This window comes from Schistocerca serialis, chromosome 2 (genome assembly GCF_023864345.2).
Source record: "Schistocerca serialis cubense isolate TAMUIC-IGC-003099 chromosome 2, iqSchSeri2.2, whole genome shotgun sequence".
In the NCBI taxonomy this organism is placed as follows: domain Eukaryota; kingdom Metazoa; phylum Arthropoda; class Insecta; order Orthoptera; family Acrididae; genus Schistocerca; species Schistocerca serialis.
In genome coordinates, this window is record NC_064639.1 from 306,590,813 (window position 1) to 306,611,715 (window position 20,903).

The following is a 20,903-nucleotide window of genomic DNA, read 5'->3' on the forward strand; positions in this document are numbered from 1 at the left end:
ACCTATGTTTTCCTTCCCAACTTCTGTGATGGCCCTTCTTAGAGATGTCCATTCCTCTTCAACTGTACTGCCTACTGAGCTATTCCTTATTGCTGTATCTATAGCGTTAGAGAACTTCAAACGTATCTCGTCATTCCTTAGTACTTCCGTATCCCACTTCTTTGCGTATTGATTGTTCCTGACTAATGTCTTGAACTTCAGCCTACTCTTCATCACTACTATATTGTGATTTGAGTCTATATCTGCTCCTGGGTACACCTTACAATCCAGTATCTGATTTCGGAATCTCTGTCTGACCATGATGTAATCTAATTGAAATCTTCCCGTGTCTCCCGGCCTTTTCCAAGTATACCTCCTCCTCTTGTGATTCTTGAACAGGGTATTCGCTATTATTAGCTGAAACTTGTTACAGAACTCAATTAGTCTTTCTCCTCTTTCATTCCTTGTCCCAAGCCCATATTCTCCTGTAACCTTTTCTTCTACTCCTTCCCCTACAACTGCATTCCAGTCACCCATAACTATTAGATTTTCGTCCCCCTTTACATACTGCATTACCCTTTCAATATCCTCATACACTTTCTCTATCTGTTCATCTTCAGCTTGCAACGTCGGCATGTATACCTGAACTATCGTTGTCGGTGTTGGTCTGCTGTCGATTCTGATTAGAACAACCCGGTCACAGAACTGTTCACAGTAACACACCCTCTGCCCTACCTTCCTATTCATAACGAATCCTACACCTGTTATACCATTTTCTGCTGCTGTTGATATTACCCGACAATCATCTGACCAGAAATCCTTGTCTTCCTTCCACTTCACTTCACTGACCACTACTATATCTAGATTTAGCCTTTGCATTTCCCTTTTCAGATTTTCTAGTTTCCCTACCAAGTTCAAGCTTCTGACATTCCACACCCCGACTCGTAGAACGTTATCCTTTCGTTGATTATTCAGTCTTTTTCTCATGGTAACCTCCCCCTTGGCAGTCCCCTCCCGGAGATCCGAATGGGGGACTATTTCGGAATCTTTTGCCAATGGAGAGAATATCATGACACTTCTTCAATTACAGGCCACATGTCCTGCGGATACATGTTATGTGTCTTTAATGCAGTGGTTTCCATTGCCTTCTGCATCCTCATGTCGTTGATCATTGCTGATTCTTCCACCTTTAGGGGCAATTTCCCATCCCTAGGACAAGAGAGTGCCCTGAACCTTCATCGGCTCCTCCGCCCTCTTTGACAAGGCCGTTGGCAGAATGAGGCTGACTTCTTATGCCGGAAGTCTTCGGCCGCCAATGCTGATTACTTATCAAACCAAACAACTACAGCTGACACACACAAACACATGTAAAGCTAGACTGTCCCAGCACTGCAGATTGATTGAAGTATGGGTTGTAAATGGTGGAGCGGGTGAAAGGAATAAAGAAGGAGTTAGGGAAAAGAGGATGACTTGACTTACATGCGGCACTCAAATAGAGGAGTGGGTTGGGAAAGGCATGGGAGAGGAGGATAGAACACACAGGAACAGGGAGACTTCCGAGAGAATGGTATAGATGTAGATTAATGGGCTCAACTGGAGGCATGGGGGAAGGGATGGAGATAGGCTTGGGAAGGGGGCTAACAGAGATTGAGGCCAGGAAGAGAACAGAATCAAAGGAAGCCAGGAAGAGAACAGAATCAAAGGATGTATTCTACTGACAATTCCCATCTGCGTACTTTATAGAAGCTGATATTGTGGGGGATTATGAAGATGGAACAAGTTGTAAAGCAGCAACTGCATTTAAGCATGTTTTGCACAGCAGCATACTCTGCCACTGGGTGGTCAACTTTGTTGTTGGCTCTCAGTTTGGTGACAGCCATTCATTTGGGTGGACAGCTGATTCATCGACATGTTCACATTAAAAGCAGTGCAAAAATTACGGTAGAGCTGGTATATGACATGACTGCTTTTCCAGGTGGCCCTGCCACTGATGGGGCAGGGTATAACAGACGAGAGGATGTACTGGGTGGGTAAAAATTACATGGGCTTTCACAGCGATATGACCCCTGTAACAAGAGCTTTGAGGTAGGTGTGCCACAAGGATGAACTACAACAATTCATAAACTGAGTGGCCAGCAGAACACTACATTAGAATAGGAAGGAAAGATTGTGGGTAGGTTGTTCAGAGCAGGATGGGAGGTAGTAGAAGACCTGGCAGATGAAGTGGTGAACTTTTCCCAGTCCCAGGTGATAATGTGCAATATGGAGGGATTGTGGGGCTAGTTGGAAGTTTTATGGGCATTTGTGTGCTTCAACATACTGGGCAAAAGATTGACCCACACAGCAGATGCAGCATCCACAAGTGACTAGACTGTAAGGGAAACACTTTGTAGCATGGAAGGGATGGCTGCTATCAACACAGAGGAAATGTTAATGGTTGGTTGGCTTTCTGTGTGAGTTTTTTAGGTATCAGAGGGATGGAAACACAAGAGGATGGTACACTGAGATGAAGAGGACAAGTGAAACAGATAAGCATGAAAATGTTAAGGCTGTGAAAGAATGGGTTCTCATCCAGAAGAGAGCATCAATGATCTTAAACAAGAAAAAGCTTCTAGCATCTTACATGTCTAAAAAAAGTTTCCTGTAGATGGCCCACAAACAGGCTGGCATATGAAGGTGCTGTGTGGGTGCCCGCAGCTGTCTCATTGATTTATTTGTATACTTGTGGATAAGGATAGGGATAGTTAAGTTTATAAGGAAAGAGGTTAAGAGTTTGGAGTCAGCAGGACATTTAGAGAATTAGTGCTTAATGACACAAAAACAATGGGTATAGACAAATGAAAGTAGTCTGTATCATTGTTATAAGAAGTTATCATGTGGGTAATGGGTTGTTGGTCAATTAGAAACTTCCTTTTGTGGAAGTAGTAACCAACTACAAGGGAATGTCCAGAGTGATTAGTTTGTAGATTTTAAGAACTGTACAAAAGGTATTGTAAAGTACAGGGGGGCGGGGAATACTTTACATGAACAGGAAGATGGATTTTGGAGAGAAGTTTGGAGGTGATCCAAGGAATTTTAGTGGAAACTGGAGGTTATGCTGGACTTCTGGTATAGTATGACTTTGACACAGATGTATGTACAAGGATTATTATCATTTTATTATCATTATCATCTTTCCTTTCTCAGACCTTAGGTCTGGTTCGGAATGAAAGTGACGCGGACCTTGATCAAGCGTCACTTCCTTTTAACTGTACGGTATATGTTACATTGCGTTTAAGAACTTTCGGGTAATTGAACATGTATCAATAATTACGGATTTCTGAAGTTGTATATATAAGTTTGGATGTAGCTGTATTGCATTGATGTACTGGTGGATATTGCGTGGTATGACTCCTGTAGTTGAAAGTATAATTGGTATAATGTCCACTTTATCCTAATGCCACATGTCCTTGACTTCCTCAGCCAGTTGGATGTATTTTTCAATTTTTTCTCCTGTTTTCTTCTGTATATTTGCTGTATTGGGTATGGATATTTCAATTAGTTGTGTTAATTTCTTCTTTTTATTGGTGAGTATGATGTCAGGTTTGTTATGTGGCGTTGTTTTATCTGTTATAATGGTTCTGTTCCAGTATAATTTGTATTCATCATTCTCCAGTACATTTTGTGGTGTATACTTGTATGTAGGAACGTGTTGTTTTAAAAGTTTATGTTGTAAGGCAAGCTGTTGATGTATTATTTTTGCGACGTTGTCATGTCTTCTGGGGTATTCTGTATTTGCTAGTATTGTACATCCGCTTGTGATGTGATCTACTGTTTCTATTTGTTGTTTGCAAAGTCTGCATTTATCTGTTGTGGTATTGGGATCTTTAATAATATGCTTGCTGTAATATCTGGTGTTTATTGTTTGATCCTGTATTGCAATCATGAATCCTTCTGTCTCACTGTATATATTGCGTCTTCTTAGCCATGTGTTGGATGCGTCTCGATCGATGTGTGGCTGTGTTAGATGATACGGGTGCTTGCCATGTAGTGTTTTCTTTTTCCAATTTACTTTCTTCGTATCTGTTGATGTTATGTGATCTAAAGGATTGTAGAGGTGGTTATGAAATTGTAGTGGTGTAGCCGATGTATTTATGTGGGTGATTGCTTTGTGTATTTTGCTAGTTTCTGCTCGTTCTAGAAAGAATTTTCTTAAATTGTCTACCTGTCCATAATGTAGGTTTTTTATGTCGATAAATCCCCTTCCACCTTCCTTTCTGCTTAATGTGAATCTTTCTGTTGCTGAATGTATGTGATGTATTCTATATTTGTGGCATTGTGATCGTGTAAGTGTATTGAGTGCTTCTAGGTCTGTGTTACTCCATTTCACTACTCCAAATGAGTAGGTCAATATTGGTATAGCATAGGTATTTATAGCTTTTGTCTTGTTTCTTGCTGTCAATTCTGTTTTCAGTATTTTTGTTAGTCTTTGTCTATATTTTTCTTTTAGCTCTTCCTTAATATTTCTATCATCTACTCCTATTTTTTGTCTGTATCCTAGATATTTATAGGCATCTGTTTTTTCCATCGCTTCTATGCAGTCGCTGTGGTTATCCAATATGTAATCTTCTTGTTTAGTGTGTTTTCCCTTGACTATGCTATTTTTCTTACATTTGTCTGTTCCAAAAGCCATATTTATATCATTGCTAAATACTTCTGTTATCTTTAGTAATTGGTTTAGTTGTTGATTTGTTGCTGCCAGTAGTTTTAGATCATCCATGTATAGCAAATGTGTGATTTTGTGTGGGTATGTTCCAGTAATATTGTAACCATAATTTGTATTATTTAGCATGTTGGATAGTGGGTTCAGAGCAAGGCAGAACCAGAAAGGACTTAATGAATCTCCTTGGTATATTCCACGCTTAATCTGTATTGGCTGTGATGTGATATTATTTGAATTTGTTTGGATATTAAGTGTGGTTTTCCAGTTTTTCATTACTATGTTTAGGAACTGTATCAATTTAGGATCTACTTTGTATATTTCCAATATTTGTAGTAACCATGAGTGGGGTACACTATCAAAAGCTTTTTGGTAATCGATGTATGCGTAGTGTAGCGACCTTTGTTTAGTTTTAGCTTGATATGTCACCTCTGCATCTATTATCAGTTGCTCTTTACATCCTCGTGCTCCTTTGCAACAGCCTTTTTGTTCTTCATTTATAATTTTGTTCTGTGTTGTATGTGTCATTAATTTCTGTTTAATGACTGAAGTTAATATTTTGTATATTGTTGGTAGGCATGTTATGGGGCGATATTTAGCTGGGTTCGCTGTGTCTGCTTGATCTTTCGGTTTCAGATAAGTTATTCCATGTGTAAGTGTATCAGGGAATGTGTATGGGTCTGCAATGTAACTGTTAAATAATTTAGTTAGATGTGAATGTGTTGAGGTGAACTTCTTTAACCAGAAATTTGCTATTTTATCATTTCCAGGGGCTTTCCAATTGTGAGTAGAATTAATTGCTTGGGTGACTTCATGTTGCAAAATTGTCACTTCAGGCATTTGTGGTATCATCTTGTATGTGTCTGTTTCTGCTTGTATCCACCGTGCATGCCTGTTATGTTGTACCGGGTTTGACCATATGTTGCTCCAGAAGTGTTCCATGTCTGTTATGTTTGGTGGATTGTTTATTTCAATGTGTGTGTTATCTATTGTCTGGTAAAATTTCTTTTGGTTTGTGTTGAATGTTTGGTTTTGTTTCCTTCTATTTTCACTTTTTTTGTATCTTCTGAGTCGTTTGGCGAATGCTTGTAATTTCTGCTTCTTTTCGTCTAATTGCTCTGTCGCTTCTTGTTGTGAGATTTTACCTAACCTTTTTCGTTTTTTTTCCGAGATTTCATTTCTTATAAATTGTGTTAGCTGTCCGATGTCTTTTCTCGGTTTTTCTATTTTGATCTGTAGCCTGTGTTGCCATGCTGGTTTTGTGGGTTTCTTTATTATTATTATTATTATTATTATTATTATTATTATTATGAAACTATGTGATTTAGAAGAAAAATGTTTAATAAAATGTTCAACAATATAACAAAATTATATTACAGTAAAGCATTATGCACGAGCAAAATTTCCTCATACCATGCCAGTAATTTTTTTTAGCACAATAATGAAGCAGAAGTGATATTTTGTTGGAATCTATTTCTTCTAAATTTTTTAACCCTTTTTCAATTTCACTGGGGCCTTCTCTCAAGTTTGCATCTATCATTTAATCTTCTGATTGAACTATGTCTAAAGAATCACACTGTCCGATGTTTTGCTTTTAAGCATTTCTGTAAGCTCGTCAGTTGTCAGAAACTGACTGTGTGAAACTAGCAGTTCTTGAATGTCATCGCTATCCACCATTAAATTTAATTGCCTGGCAAGATTGACCACTTCCTCAATCACACTATCAATTTCATGAGAACCTGGTGCTGATTCCCCCTAGGTTTCAGTGGTAGGAGGAAAAAAAATGGGGGGGGGGGGGGGGGATGACAGTTTTCCCAGATTCCATTTAAAGTTAGTGTTACCTTCATGCAGATGTGCAAACTATTGTCTCATGTTGTAAGCTTTAAATGTTTTCATAGCTCCCTGGTTCACTGGTTGAAGAAGCTGATTGCATTCAACGGCAAAAGTAAAACTTTTACGTGCAGATCGGAATTAATTAGAGTAACAGAATGATGACCTCGTGCACTGTTGATTAATAGAACCACTTCAAATGGAATCTGTGTTAACATTCCACTTCAGGTGTGAAGTGATGACCAAACCAGTTCTCAAAAAGGGAAGCTGTCACCAAAACTTTAGCATTTAACTTCCAAATCACGGGCAACCCAGCTTTACATGAATTTTTTGAAGCTTTTGGATTTCATGAGTGATAAACGAAGAGAGGTTTTAATTTGCAATCACCAGCTGCTTTCACTCCAGCTGTCACTGTCAACTGATCTGTGGCTGCTTTGAAACCTTAAAAGATTTTTCTCTTTACACACTTTAAAAAATTCTTTTAGGCATATTATTCCATAACAGATCAGTTTCATTTACACTGAATATGGTTTGGTTGGTATAGACGTCTTCTCCTATCATTGCCTTCTCTGAATAGAAATGCACAGCCTCTTTATCAGTGCTTGGTGCTTCATTTTCTGCGATGCTACGCCAATTATAACAACTTTTGAATTGCCTAAATCAACCATTACCAGCTTTAAACGTTTTATCTTTGGCAATCTCCTGAACTACTTTCAGTCTCTCAAAAATCAGCTTAGCTTGAGAGCACACCACGTTCTAATCAACAGGACAATTTTTCACTCATACTTGATTACCACACAATAAATGTTAACATTGTTTCCACCCGAATGCTACTAGAATTCAAAGACTGAGCATTTTTCACATCTGTTATAATTATTCCACTGTTGATTCCAGCAGATCAAACTTCTCTACCAATTCAAAAATTTTTACTAGCTCACAAATTTTAATTTTTGCATTGAAGTCTTTGATAATGTTAAGTACACATTCCAATGATAACGACTTACTTTTCTTGTTTCTGCAAATGAATCAGTTCTGCTTCGTTTGGATGACACAGTTAGAATCTCTCAATCAAGCCAGCTCCATGGATAACACATACCTGCGAGTAACAAGACCAAATCTGTTTTAAGCCAAATACTACGTGGGCTGAGAGCATGAAGAGACATGCATGGTGCTCAAACAGCAATATCACGTTAACTCCAAAACTCCAATGGCTCTAAGCACTATGGGACTTAACCTCTGTGGTCATCAGTCCCCTATACTTAGAACTACTTAAACCTAACTAGCCTAAGGACATCACACACATCCATGCCCGAGGCAGGATTCGAACCTGCGATCATAGCAGCAGCGCGGTTCCGGACTGAAGCGCCTAGAACTGCTCAGCCACAGCGGCTGGCCTTTAACTCCAGATTTTTGTAAAATGGGACAATGCAAGTCGGGGTATTACTGTACAATAACGTGAATTGTCATGGGTTGAAACAGAAAAAAATTAATAAAAGCATATTAATAGTATCTCTGAACACATCTTGAAAACCAAATCAGACATTTCATGGAGACCCTCTGTAAGGTAAGAACTGTGGTTTGTGAACAACTGTATGGAGCCTGTATACGGAAGGAGGAATGATCACACCATGGTCTCTTTTAAGATTGTAGGTGACTGCTCTTTCCCTACACTGAATTTGAGACATTTGGGAGAGGAACATGAAGCTGGTTGGAGGTAAAGTGTTCCTTGAAGTTAACCAGGTGGCAGTTATATCTGAGTATGGTTAGGTCACGATAGGGCAGTGGTATGATCTAGGAGAGGCAAGGTTCATTGTTAGCTTTTAGTGGAGCAGTTTGCAGCAAAAAAGGTGTTTCCCTTGTAAGGTCTGGGTGAAGGGGGCACATCCTTGACCAGCACAGGGTGATGGAATCTGGGTCTGGAGCTGAAAGTGAGACCTTAGGAGAGGATTGAAAATTTTATGGGATTGAGGTTCCTAACCCTTTTAGGGGACATTTTTCATAGCAACTCAGTGGAGATAATTTTTGTTCTATCCTATTACAATTGTGATCAACTGATTATATTTATTTTTTAATAATTTTATTTTTATGATTTAGGACTAAAAACTATGGTGGTACATATATCACTACAGCACGTTTGTGAGGTTTTAAAACGATGGGAGTAAATGGATTACCCACTCGTAAACTGTTACGTGTTGCCATTACACGTAAAAAAAATAAGGAACAGCGTTTTCTGTTTTTTCTTTATGTTTTCTTTTACTTAATTAAAAAAAAATATTTGCAACGGATATTAAAGCTTATTTATTTACCACAATGTGAAAACAATCCTTGAATACAATAAAGATATGAGCTGATGCAGGTCACAATAATGTATATCACAGAAACAAAGCAACGTGTTCCAACAACAGTAGTGATCTCATGACAAACAGAAACTAGTGCTGTAACAGTTTTCATACCTCCGGTGCAGTGTACTACCACATGATGTCAGGCACAGACAGAGGCTAAAACATATTCCCAAAATCTTTTGGCTACCCCTAACTTAGTCGTAAATATGTTTCCCAAGGACCACAAATGACAGATTAATTTTGTAATAAGCATACTTCCCAAGCACCTTCCAGAAACTACTTTGGTAGTAACCTTATTTCCCAATAACCATTTAAAGACCGTTATTTGGTGGGACATATACTTCCCACAGTCCTGAAGGCTATATTTCACAACAAACATAAACTATAGCTGTTGCAGCAGACTGCGACTAGATGCCAGGAGCATACAGAAGTGGTAACACATATTCCTTTAAAGGCCGTAAAGAAATACATTTAGTGGGAAGTATATCCCCCATGACCTGCGAAAGGGTTTCTGTTTAACTTGAAAGCACTGTCCTGTGTTTGTTTGGGTTCTAGGTTTTGTGGAATGCAGGGAAGGAGGTTTCAGAAATGTGACAGCTGTAATTGTCAGAAAGGCAAGCTGGAATGGAAAACCTCTAAATGGCCACCCCCATCTCCTGCCTCCCTGCTACACAAGAATTGTCCTACCTCCACAAACCTGCAAGTCAACCCACATTAACACTCACATCTTATCGTCGTCGTCTTTTACCTGCCTCCTCCCACAAAGCACTCCTCTCAAAAAAAAAAAAAAAAACCTGGGTATTGTTGTCAATCTATCCACCAAGAATGTTAATCCCACACAGGTTTCAGTCCTGTAATAGTTCTAACTTTCAACCCACACACCAAATTCAGTCACATCAGACTTGTCAAGGATCTACTTCCTTTACTGAATTTGTACTGTGGAAACACTCTTTTGCCACAAACCCCTCTGATTAAAACTAACTGAAAGTAGCATTAGCAGAAAGAAACTGAAGAGAATGTCATGTAGTTATAAAGAAAATTTATTTTTGCTATGTTTCATTTCAATGAGTTCTGCAAAGTGTTTGTGGGCTTTGATGGAAATGCCAATCAGGAGCGTATCACGGTGTAGCACAATACCCATTACTAAAATAGTTCCACAACTGAACAGCTGTGTAGGGGAATTTTGTTACCCTTCTAACACAATTCTTGAAATAGATTGTAGCCAATATGGATGCGTTCCTGGCAGTGAACACTATTATCAACAATCCTTAAGTGAACAAAAATTTGTTGATACAACAGATAACGAATGTACATCATCAGTACACAAGGTATCACTTACAAGTAAGATTGAGCATATGATCAGGATGCATGTTCCACACTTGTCATGATGTTATTCTATAGAAACTAACTTGTAGTAACAGAGCTCATTGAATGTAGTTCTGCGATGTATTTTGGCACCAATTAACTCTAAGATCCAGAACTCAGACATGAAGTGATGTTTACACATGATATATATTTCTCTAGAGAAGATTTTAATGGATGGCAACTCAGTACTGACATTAATAGCTTTTGGGTTACCACAAAGACTTACATTGTAATACATATCACAATTCACCTGTAGTCCCACATGACTGGTTACAACTGATCCTTGTCAAAAGGGAAGAGGGCTTCTACTCTGTATGGTCTGTTCCCAAAGGATCAGATACAAAATACAATGTGTATCAAAAAGAATCACCCAATTTGGCATGTCTATCTTTCTGAAACTAATACACAGACACTGAATTTTGTTTCTTTATGAATGTGAAACTCGAAAAGATTTTTTTTCATACCATGCCCCCTTGAGATACGTGGCATATGGCAATGCAGTTTTCAAATTGTTCCCACATTGTAGCGAGCATGTCTTGAGTTATAGCTTCCACAGTCACTGTTATGCGATGTCAATTCATTCACTGTTGTTGGTAGCAGTCGCACATAAAAGAGACAGTATTACCTTCGAACAGTGGGTCACAACTGACATGCAAGAAATGATAACAGTGGTTAAATCTCAGGAAGAGTACTTAGCATCTTTAATTGATAACTTAAAAGAACTCAAAAGTCACCACTATGTTTCTAAAGTCCAAAGTAAGTTTTTGAAGGACAAAAAAGCAGAACTTCATGAAACTGAATTCATAGTGCTAGCTGATTTTGCAGAAAATGTTACATTCATGGTTGATGATGCAATACTAGGGTACCACTGAGTCAAAGACCGTGCAACAGTGCATCCATTTATTCACTACTTTAAAAATGAGAAACATGAAGTTTGCAGTTCTTCAATTTGCATTCTAAGTGACTACTTGGAGCACAACACTTTGGCTGCACATGTGTTTCGAAAGTATGTAATAAATAACATAAAAGAAAATTTTCGCAAGGTTGAGAAGCTGATTACTTTTCAAATGTAAGTGGTAGTCAGTATAAGAACAGCAACCACAAAGTAGACTGGGTTGGAGGCTACATGGAACTTTTTGGAATTTGCCATGGTAAAAATGCACAGGATGGAGTAGGAGGTACAACAAAACGTGAAGTAAGTAAAGCCAGCCTACAAAGACCAACCACAGACCAAATTCTCACAGTACAGGACATGTATGTCTTTTGCAAGGATAATATTAAAGGCATTACCTATTTTATGATCAACAAAGAAGAAGTGGTTCTGCATATGAAAACAACACTTCAAACCAGATTTGAAAACTGTATAGCAATAACAGGAACAAGGCATTTCCACAAATTCCTTGGCACTGCAGAAAACTTGGTTGTAACATTAAAAACCGAAATTTATGATCATCATTGTGTCAGTAAAATTACATCTCTGTCTTGAACATGGAATGACATAGTGGCATGTGTGTATGATGGGCAGTGGTGGCTTGCAGAGGTTGAAAGAATAAGTTTTGAAAACAATGATGTTTTTGTGCATTTTTACCACCCTGCTGGCCCAAGAACATCATTCAAGAAATCTACTAGTGACAAAGTGTGGATATCAGTGAAAAATGTTTTAAGGAAACTTCCAGTGCTTGAACTTACCACAGCAACTGGGAGGTCTTATTCTAAATCACAGCAGCTGTCTGAAGAAATAAGTGTTCTTAACATTCACCACCAGGTTTAGGAACAGTTGCATTTCGAAGGACGTCAATTGAAAATATTTATTTTAAGTAGGTAAAAATAATATAAATGTCAATTTCAGTGATGTTTCCACTTTTTGTGTATAATTCAGTACCTTACTTCAATAATAATTGATTATATTCCGCCAATATCACACATGAATAGGTAACAGCCATAAGATCAGTTTCATGGTAATGTGAATTATCTCCTCATTTTCAAAAAAATTTGTATCTTTGTTCACAGTCAGATATCAATGTGGAAATTTTTACAGTACGTTGCTATCATATAGGTGTACGAACCGTGTAAAACTCATATTTTTATATACAGTCCCACATGGAATAACTAACCCCAAACTTTACAAAAAAGGAAAATTTTCAAATTTCAAAAATTCATAAAAAATTAACGAAACATAAGTGTTCATGCTCTATATGAGTCTAGTAGTGTATGATATCTAACTATAGGAAAAAAATAGACTCCCATAAATCACTCGTTTGTTATTTTTGGGCCTAAAAAGGGATTTTTGAAAATTAGATACCAAATTTTGGAGGTCATTTTGACTGGTTATTTTCGAATTTAGGGTATTTTGTGTAATAGACAATGTTGTAGAAACACTTTTCTGAAAACAATCATGTCAATTGTAATGTTGTAACTTAACTCAGTGCAGAGATATTCATATTTTTGCTAACGTCTCTAAACTGAAACATTGTTGCGTGCTTACAAACAAAAATGGCCGCCATTCAGTAAAGGTGAAAGGTAATTTTTTTGAAAAAACTGTTTTGAACTTCTCAAGTATAGGTAACCACATATAAAAAATTAAAATATTTAAAAATATTTAAAAACCACTTCATTTGGACTGACCCTTATGTAACTGCAACATAAATCATTTTACAAGCCCTTTTCAGAGATAAGAATTACTTTTGCAAATGCATTCAGTTACATTACAATACCTTACCGCATAAGAGAGTGAAAATAAGCAAATTAAATAAGCTTTTGTCTTTTATTTTCAATGACAGTGGATATTATTGACAATGAAGACAGCAGCACCCAACTTCAATGCATGTTCCTGAATGCAATACTAGCAAAGAAATATCTTTGTATCCCTTCAGTCCTACATATTTAAAACACAGACCTTCACTGATGCCTTGATTATCTTGCACTAATGAACAGACATTTTGACATGTGCTGTGTTTCAATTGCTAAGTACTGTGTTTTATTACAGGTAGGATACACAATAATTACAGTATCAAAAACACATCTCCCTTATGTTATGCACTACACTACCTGCTACTATTATTGCATTATATTCTACCCATTTCCCAATGACTCTCTGCAACTGCAAACAAAACATTCTGGATGTGTTTATTAATTTTTGTGCCAGATCACACACATATAAAAGGTAGGGAAGAAAGAAGAGCAAACTAACACCATTAAATAAGAAACTAATAATGAACTTTCACATACTATTGCAATGTTTCAAATTATGCAAGAATACCACTTTACGCACATAATCAATTTTCCCCCTTAAATTAAAGAAGATAAATACTGTATTCAACTTCAGATTTTGTCCTGCAAGATTGTTACAGAAAAGAGAATAAATCACACTGCACAGCTGGCAACGTTCTTAAGTCACTCAATGTAAACTGCTGCCTTTCCAATAATGGCATCATTCATCCATTTTATTTATGGGACTTCAGGCCACAAGTTTCCACAGTTCCTAACAGATGTGCTGCCACAGTTACTGGAAGACATCCCACTAGACACATGGCCTGTAATAAACCATAATGGATGTGATCTGCCTATTCCATACACATAATTACAGGCAGCAGAAAACTGAAGATCACTGAGTCAGTCACTGAAGAAACACAACGCAACCCACAAAACCATCAAACTTAACACCTAACTTTTCTCTACAGAGAAAATTAAAAGAGGTTTACAAGGTAATACTGATAACTTCCGAAGACATGAAATGCCAAGCAACACAGGCCTGTGCTGCACCAAATACAATTTAACATGCAGTATCGCCTGTACACAATTGCTTTACACTGCTGACCTTAAGTACATTTCGGGTCAACTGAAAAATGAGATACAACGCGTCAGCTTTGACCAATGACATTATAGTTTACTCAGAGAATTTAATGTCTTTATTTTCGAGTCATATAATAAATAAAAAATTAACAATAATAACAATAAACCCCCCCATGAACCTTGGACCTTGCCGTTGGTGGGGAGGCTTGCGTGCCTTGACGATACAGATAGCCGTACCGTAGGTGCAACCATAACGGAGGGGTATCTGTTGAGAGGCCAGACAAATGTGTGGTTCCTGAAGAGGGGCAACAGCCTATTCAGTAGTTCCAGGGGCAACAGCCTGTATGATTGACTGATCTGGCCTTGTAATGCTAACCAAAATGGCCTTGCTGTTGTGGTACTGCAAACGGCTGAAAGCAAGGGGAAACTACAGCCGTAATTTTTCCCGAGGGCATGCAGATTTACTGTATGATTAAATGATGATGGCATCCTGTTGGGTAAAATATTCCAGAGGTAAAATAGTCCCCCCATCCGAATCTCCGGACGGGAACTACTCAGGAGGATGTCGTTATCAGGAGAAAGAAAACTGGCATTATACGGATCGGAGCGTGGAATGTCAGATCCCTTAATCGGGCAGGTAGGTTAGAAAATTTAAAAAGGGAAATGTATAGGTTAAAGTTAGATATAGTGGGAGTTAGTGAAGTTCGGTGGCAGGAGGAACAAGACTTTTGGTCAGGTGAATATGGGGTTATAAATACAAAATCAAATAGAGGTAATGCAGGAGTAGGTTTAATAATGAATAAAAAAATAGGAGTGCGGGTAAGCTACTACAAACAGCATAGTGAACACATTATTTTGGCCAAGATAGACACGAAGCCCACGCATACAACATTAGTTCAAGTCTATATGCCAACTAGCTATGCAGATGACGAAGAAATTGAAGAAATGTATGATGAGGTAAAAGAAATTATTCAGATAGTGAAGGGAGACGAAAATTTAATAGTCATGGGTGACTGGAATTCGATAGCAGGAAAAGGAAGAGAAGGAAACGTAGTAGGTGAATATGGATTGGGGGTAAGAAACGAAAGAGGAAACCATCTGGTAGAATTTTGCACAGAGCACAACTTAATCATAGCTAACACTTGGTTCAAGAATCATAAAAGGAAGTTGTATACATGGAAGAAGCCTGGAGATACTGACAGGTTTCAGATAGATTATGTAATGGTAAGACAGAGATTTAGGAATCAGATTTTAAATTGTAAGACATTTACAGGGGCAGATGTGGACTCTGACCACAATCTGTTATGAACTGTAGATTAAAAACTGAAGAAACTGCAAAAAGGTGGGAATTTAAGGAGATGGGAACTGGATAAACTGACTAAACCAGAGGTTTTAGAGAGTTTCAGAGAGAGTATTAGGGAATGATTGACAAGAACGGGGGAAATAAATACAGTAGAAGAAGAATGGGTAACTTTGAGGGATGAAATAGTGAAGGCAGCGGGGGAGGATCAAGTAGGTAAAAAGACGAGGGCTAGTAGAAATCCTGAGGTAACAGAATAGATACTGCATTTAATTGATGAAAGGAGAAAATATAAAAATGCAGTAAATGAAGCAGGCAAAAAGGAATACAAATGTCTCAAAAATGAGATCGACAGGAAGTGCAAAATGGCTAAGCAGGGATGGCTAAGGAGAAAATATAAAAATGCAGTAAATGAAGCAGGCAAAAAGGAATACAAATGTCTCAAAAATGAGATCGACAGGAAGTGCAAAATGGCTAAGCAGGGATGGCTAGAGGCCAAATGTTAAGGATGTAGAGGCTTATCTCACTTGGGGTAAGACAGATGCTGCCTACAGGAAAATTAAAGAGACCTTTGGAGGAAAGAGAAAGACTTGCATGAATATCAAGAGATCAGATGGAAACACAGTACTAAGCAAAGAAGGGAAAGCAGAAAGGTGGAAGGAGTATATAGAGGGTCTATACAGGGAGGTGATGCTCTTGAGGAGAATATTATGGAAATGGAAGAGGATGAAGATTAAGATGAAATGGGAGATACAATAATGCGTGACGAGTTTGACAGAGCACTGAAAGACCTAAGTCGAAACAAGGCCCCGGGAGTAGAAAACATTCCATTAGAACTACTGACAGCCTTGGGAGAGCCAGTCATGACAAAACTCTACCATCTGGTGAGCAAGATGTATGAGACAGGCGAAATTCCCTCAGACTTAATAAGTCACGGCTGCAAAATACTAATGCGAATTCTTTGCAGACGAATGGAAAAACTGGTAGAAGCCAACCTCCAGGAAGATCAGTTTGGATTCCGTAGAAATGTTGGAACACGTGTGGCAATACTGACCCTACGACTTATCTTAGAACAAAGATTCAGGAAAGGGAAACCTACATTTCTAGCATTTGTAGACTTAGAGAAAGCTTTTGACAATGTTGAGTGGAATACACTCTTTCAAATTCTGAAGGTGGCAGGGGTAAAATACAGGGAGCGAATGGCTATTTACAATTTGTACAGAAACCAGATGGCAGTTATGAGAGTCGAGGGACATGAAAGGGAAGCAGTGCTTGGGAAGGGAGTGAGACAGGGTTGTAGCCTCTCCCCGATGTTATTCAATCTGTATATTGAGCAAGCAGTAAAGGAAACAAAAGAAAAATTCAGAGTAGGCATTAAAATCCATGGAGAAGAAATAAAAACTTTGAGGTTTGCCGATGACATTGTAATTCTGTCAGAGACAGCAGAAGACTTGGAAGAGCAGTTGAACAGAATGGACAGTGTCTTGAAAGGAGGGTATAAGATGAACATCAACAAAAGCAAAACGAGGATAATGGAATGTAGTTGAATTAAGTCAGGTGATGCTGAGGGAATTAGATTAGGAAATGAGACACTTAAGGTAGTAAAGGAGTTTTGCTATTTGGGGAGCAAAGTAACTGATGATGGTTGAAGTAGAGAATATATAAAATGTAGACCGGCAATGGCAAGGAAAGCGTTTCTGAAGAAGAGAAATTTGTTAACATCGAGTATAGATTTAAGTGTCAGGAAGTCGTTTTTGAAAGTATTTGTATGGAGTGTGGCCATGTATGGAAGTGAAACATGGACGATAAATAGTTTAGACAAGAAGAGAATAGAAGCTTTCGAAATGTGGGGCTACAGAAGAATGCTGCAGATTAGATGGGTAGATCACATAACTAATGAGGAGGTATTGAATAGAATGGGAGAAGAGGAGTTTGTGGCACAACTTGACTAGAAGAAGGGAGGGGGTTGGTAGGACATGTTCAGAGGCATAAAGGGATCACCAATTTAGTAATGGAGGGCAGCATGGAGGGTAAAAATCATAGAGGGAGACCAAGAGATGAATACACTAAGCAGATACAGAAGGATGTAGACTGCAGTAGGTACTGGGAGACGATGAAGTTTGCACAGGATAGAGTAGCATGGAGAGCTGCATCAAACCAGTCTCAGGACTGAAGACCACAACAACAACAACAGATAATAAATCGGTTATTTTCTGTGGTGAGGCATCATCACTGTAAATTGAAACAAATGAATGTGTTTTTAAAAGACAAGGCTAAACATTGTGTATGATTTTTGGCACTTGTATTAATTTAAATCATTTGTTTGCTGCAATTCATTCAGTACTTTGAGGTATTTTGGAAGAACTTCAGTTGACTTACATAGGTCCACTCAAGAACAGGATACTAGTGCTAGCAAAAAGGAAAAAAGCTACCTACTTACATATGTCAACTGAAGTACAGGATATAAATGTTATGTAGGGTGAAGGCTCTAGTTTTGGCCGCTACCCTACTTATGGCCACCTTGATGTCAAAGATTAATTTTTAAGCTTCTCTGCAATACCAGCCAGTTGTACCATAGATTATTGTAAACTTTGTGAAAGGCTCTATTCATTTGTCTGCATAATCATTCTTTTGTCTGTTTTTGTTTGGAGACACCACTTTGTGAAATGATCAGTGTTGAAGAAGCTCGGTTTTGCAGATGTTTTCTTTAAGCAACACATGATCTGTTTTTTTGTATTTTACATGTTTAAATAAAACATCAGAAGAAACTTAATCTGTTCAGAGGTAAGATAAGACATTATATTTTCATTTCTTTTAAGTTTTATATGGCTCAGCCTAAAAACATGTTATCAAAAGTATGTGGCCATTAACAGATCCATATTTAACCCTGGTTCAGTGTTATGGCCATGCATGTGGCCGTAAGTGGAGACATAGGCCTATATGTATCCTGTTTTGGCCACTTCTAAAAACTGGTACAAAAACATCAATATTGGTGTTCTTTCCTGCATTACACTAGGCCAATTTTATTTAAAAAGGCTTATTAAAATATTTTTGGTATTTTTAAATCAATATATACCTCATTGTTAGTATTTTCTTGGCATATCATACTAATTTACCTATGCTTGTAAGATACAAAATATGCAATAGGCACTATTCAAATATGCAACATTCTGTAACTCTATCTTTGTGCATTATTTATAGAAAATGAGTCAACCAGAGAATAAGAGGTTTCAGTATTCTCCCAGCAATTTTAAAGATGCTCTAGAGACTGTTGATGCGGGAATGAAGGTTGCTATTGCAAGCAAGTTGTACAAAGTTCCAAGGACAACATTAAGAAAGAAAATTTCTGGTGTACCTCCACAAGAATCTACCGCCCACTGTGGTCCACATTCTGTCTTAGGAGAACAAATTGAAAAAAAATTTGTGGACTGGGTTTTGGACTGTTCTAGCATGGGATTTCCAGTTACTAAAGAAAATCTCTGTGCATCTCTGCAAAAACGTATTGAGAGTGCAGATATGGAAAGTTGTAGGGCTACATTTACTAACAATCGACCTGGAAAAAAGTGGTATTATGGATTTCTTAAGAGACACAAGGTTCTGTCACAAAAACATGCAGAATATGTCAATAGCGTTAGAGATTCTGTTACAGAAGAGAAAATAAGAAACTGGTTTCACGAAGTATCCATCACTTTAAATGATATGGATCTGTTAAATGACCCAAACAGAATTTTTAATATGGATGAAACTTCTTTTTTTCTGGCTCCTAAAGGGGAATTAATCACAGGTCCTCATGGCCGTCATGTTTATGATGAGTCATGTAACTCTGACAAAGATAACGTTACTACATTTTTTGCAGTGAATGCTGCTGGAAAATTTGTTCCTCCCTGAACACTGTTCAAATATGCAAGGATTCCAGCATGATTGGTGAAAGCAGCTCCTCCAAACTGGTGCATTGGAAAAACAGAAAATGGGTGGACGACAGGTGAAAGTTTTTTTGAGAATATAACAAATGTATTTGATTCGTTCTTGAAAGAAGCTGAAATTCCCCTGTCTGTAGTAATATTTTTAGATATGGCACTGCTCTCATTTGAAACTTCATTTGAGCAAATATTGTAGGGAAAATCAGATCATTCTATTTGCTCTCCATCCCAATTCTACACACATCTTGCAACCATTAGATGTAGCTGTCTTTGGACCTTTGAAAAAAAAATGTGGAAGAAGATTGTTCAGAAATGGCATTTTGAAAATAATGGCACTGAAATTTCAGAATCTGATATACCTTCTGTTCTGTCACAAATTATTACAGAACCTAAAATGGTGGCAAATATTTGTGCTGGTTTCAGGGCAACTGGTCTGTTTCCATTTAATGTGAACAATGTAGATTACAGCAAGACAGTTGTTCGTAGTGTACCAGCCTCAACCACAGTTCAGACAAATGAGGAGCTTCAGAGACATTTCTCATATATAGAAAAGCAAATTGATTCTGTCTTCCTTGATGAGTTCAGAGCAACCAAGAAAAGGAATCATGAGTGGGAAGGAAATCGAGAAGCATTAATGCTTTTCAAGTTCTGGAGAAAAATAGCTGACGACGTTAAAATGCATGGTGCTAGTGGTAACACTGATGACATTCTGACAGATAGCATACCACCTCCCTCTGAAGATAATCCAACAGAGAATCTTTCACAAAACACGGATGGACTTAATCCTTCATCCATTCAAAATGTTGATAATATTGACATATCTTCAACACACAGCATTTTACAAAATTCAGATATTCCTTCAACACCCACCAACAGTCTTATTCCTGCAGATAATTCAACAACCCTCAATAGTATTTCATATAATTCAGGTACTCCACCATCTAACCATAGTCCATCTTCAGCGCGTATCCAACTGACACTACCAAAATCATTGGCAACAGTTTTTGAAAGTCTCATCACCACTTGGCCAGAACCCAAACAACGAAGCACATAGAGAAAGAAAGCACACACACCCACTGTTGTGACTAGTGACAAGTGGGTGGAATATCATGAACTGAAGGAAAAAGAGTAGCAGGAGAAGGAGCAGGAAAAAAGGAAGAGAAAAGCTATGAAGGAGTTAAAGTCCGAAGAGCAGCACTTGGCATTATCTCGTGTAAAAAAAGGGGAAAACAAGAAACAGACAAGAGTTAAGTGATAGGCGAACAAGTTCTCGCGACGAAGAAGAATGGACGGACAGTGGAAGCAGTTTAGATGACTACGTAGGAGGGGATGAAGGTGAAATACCAGAACATGTGAAATTATCTTCAAGTGAGAATTTGAAAGTAAGGGACTTTGTATTGGCAAAATTTAGTTCAACAGGAAATAGAACAACAAGACCTGCAATTTTTAAGTATGTATCTGTAATTTTGAAAGTGCTTTCTCATTCTGGATATGAAATTCAGTGCCTAAAAAGTTCTAATGTTCAGAAAAGTTGTTTCGAATACATTGAAAATGATGATTCGACTATAACGGGTGAAGATATTATAGGGAAACTGCCAGATCCAGTCTTGATGCAAGAAGGACGTTCATTAAAAACAAATTTTCCTGGTTCCATTGATACTCGTGAGAAATAAACT

The 20,903-nt window shown here is 37.9% G+C and overlaps 1 protein-coding gene across 10 annotated transcripts in view; it reads right to left on the reverse strand.

Moving 5' to 3' along the window:
• Nucleotides 1–20,903, reverse strand: part of LOC126457080 (2',3'-cyclic-nucleotide 3'-phosphodiesterase-like) — a 183,323-nt gene that overhangs the window by 156,393 nt on the left and 6,027 nt on the right. For 8 of the 10 annotated variants that reach the window (XM_050093092.1, XM_050093088.1, XM_050093089.1 and 5 more), the window contains one exon: nt 7,513–7,604. The exons of the other annotated variants lie outside the window; for them this stretch is intronic. The gene's annotated coding sequence lies outside the window, so the exon portion shown is untranslated. The remainder of the gene's footprint in view (nt 1–7,512; nt 7,605–20,903) is intronic. 10 annotated transcript variants of the gene reach the window in all.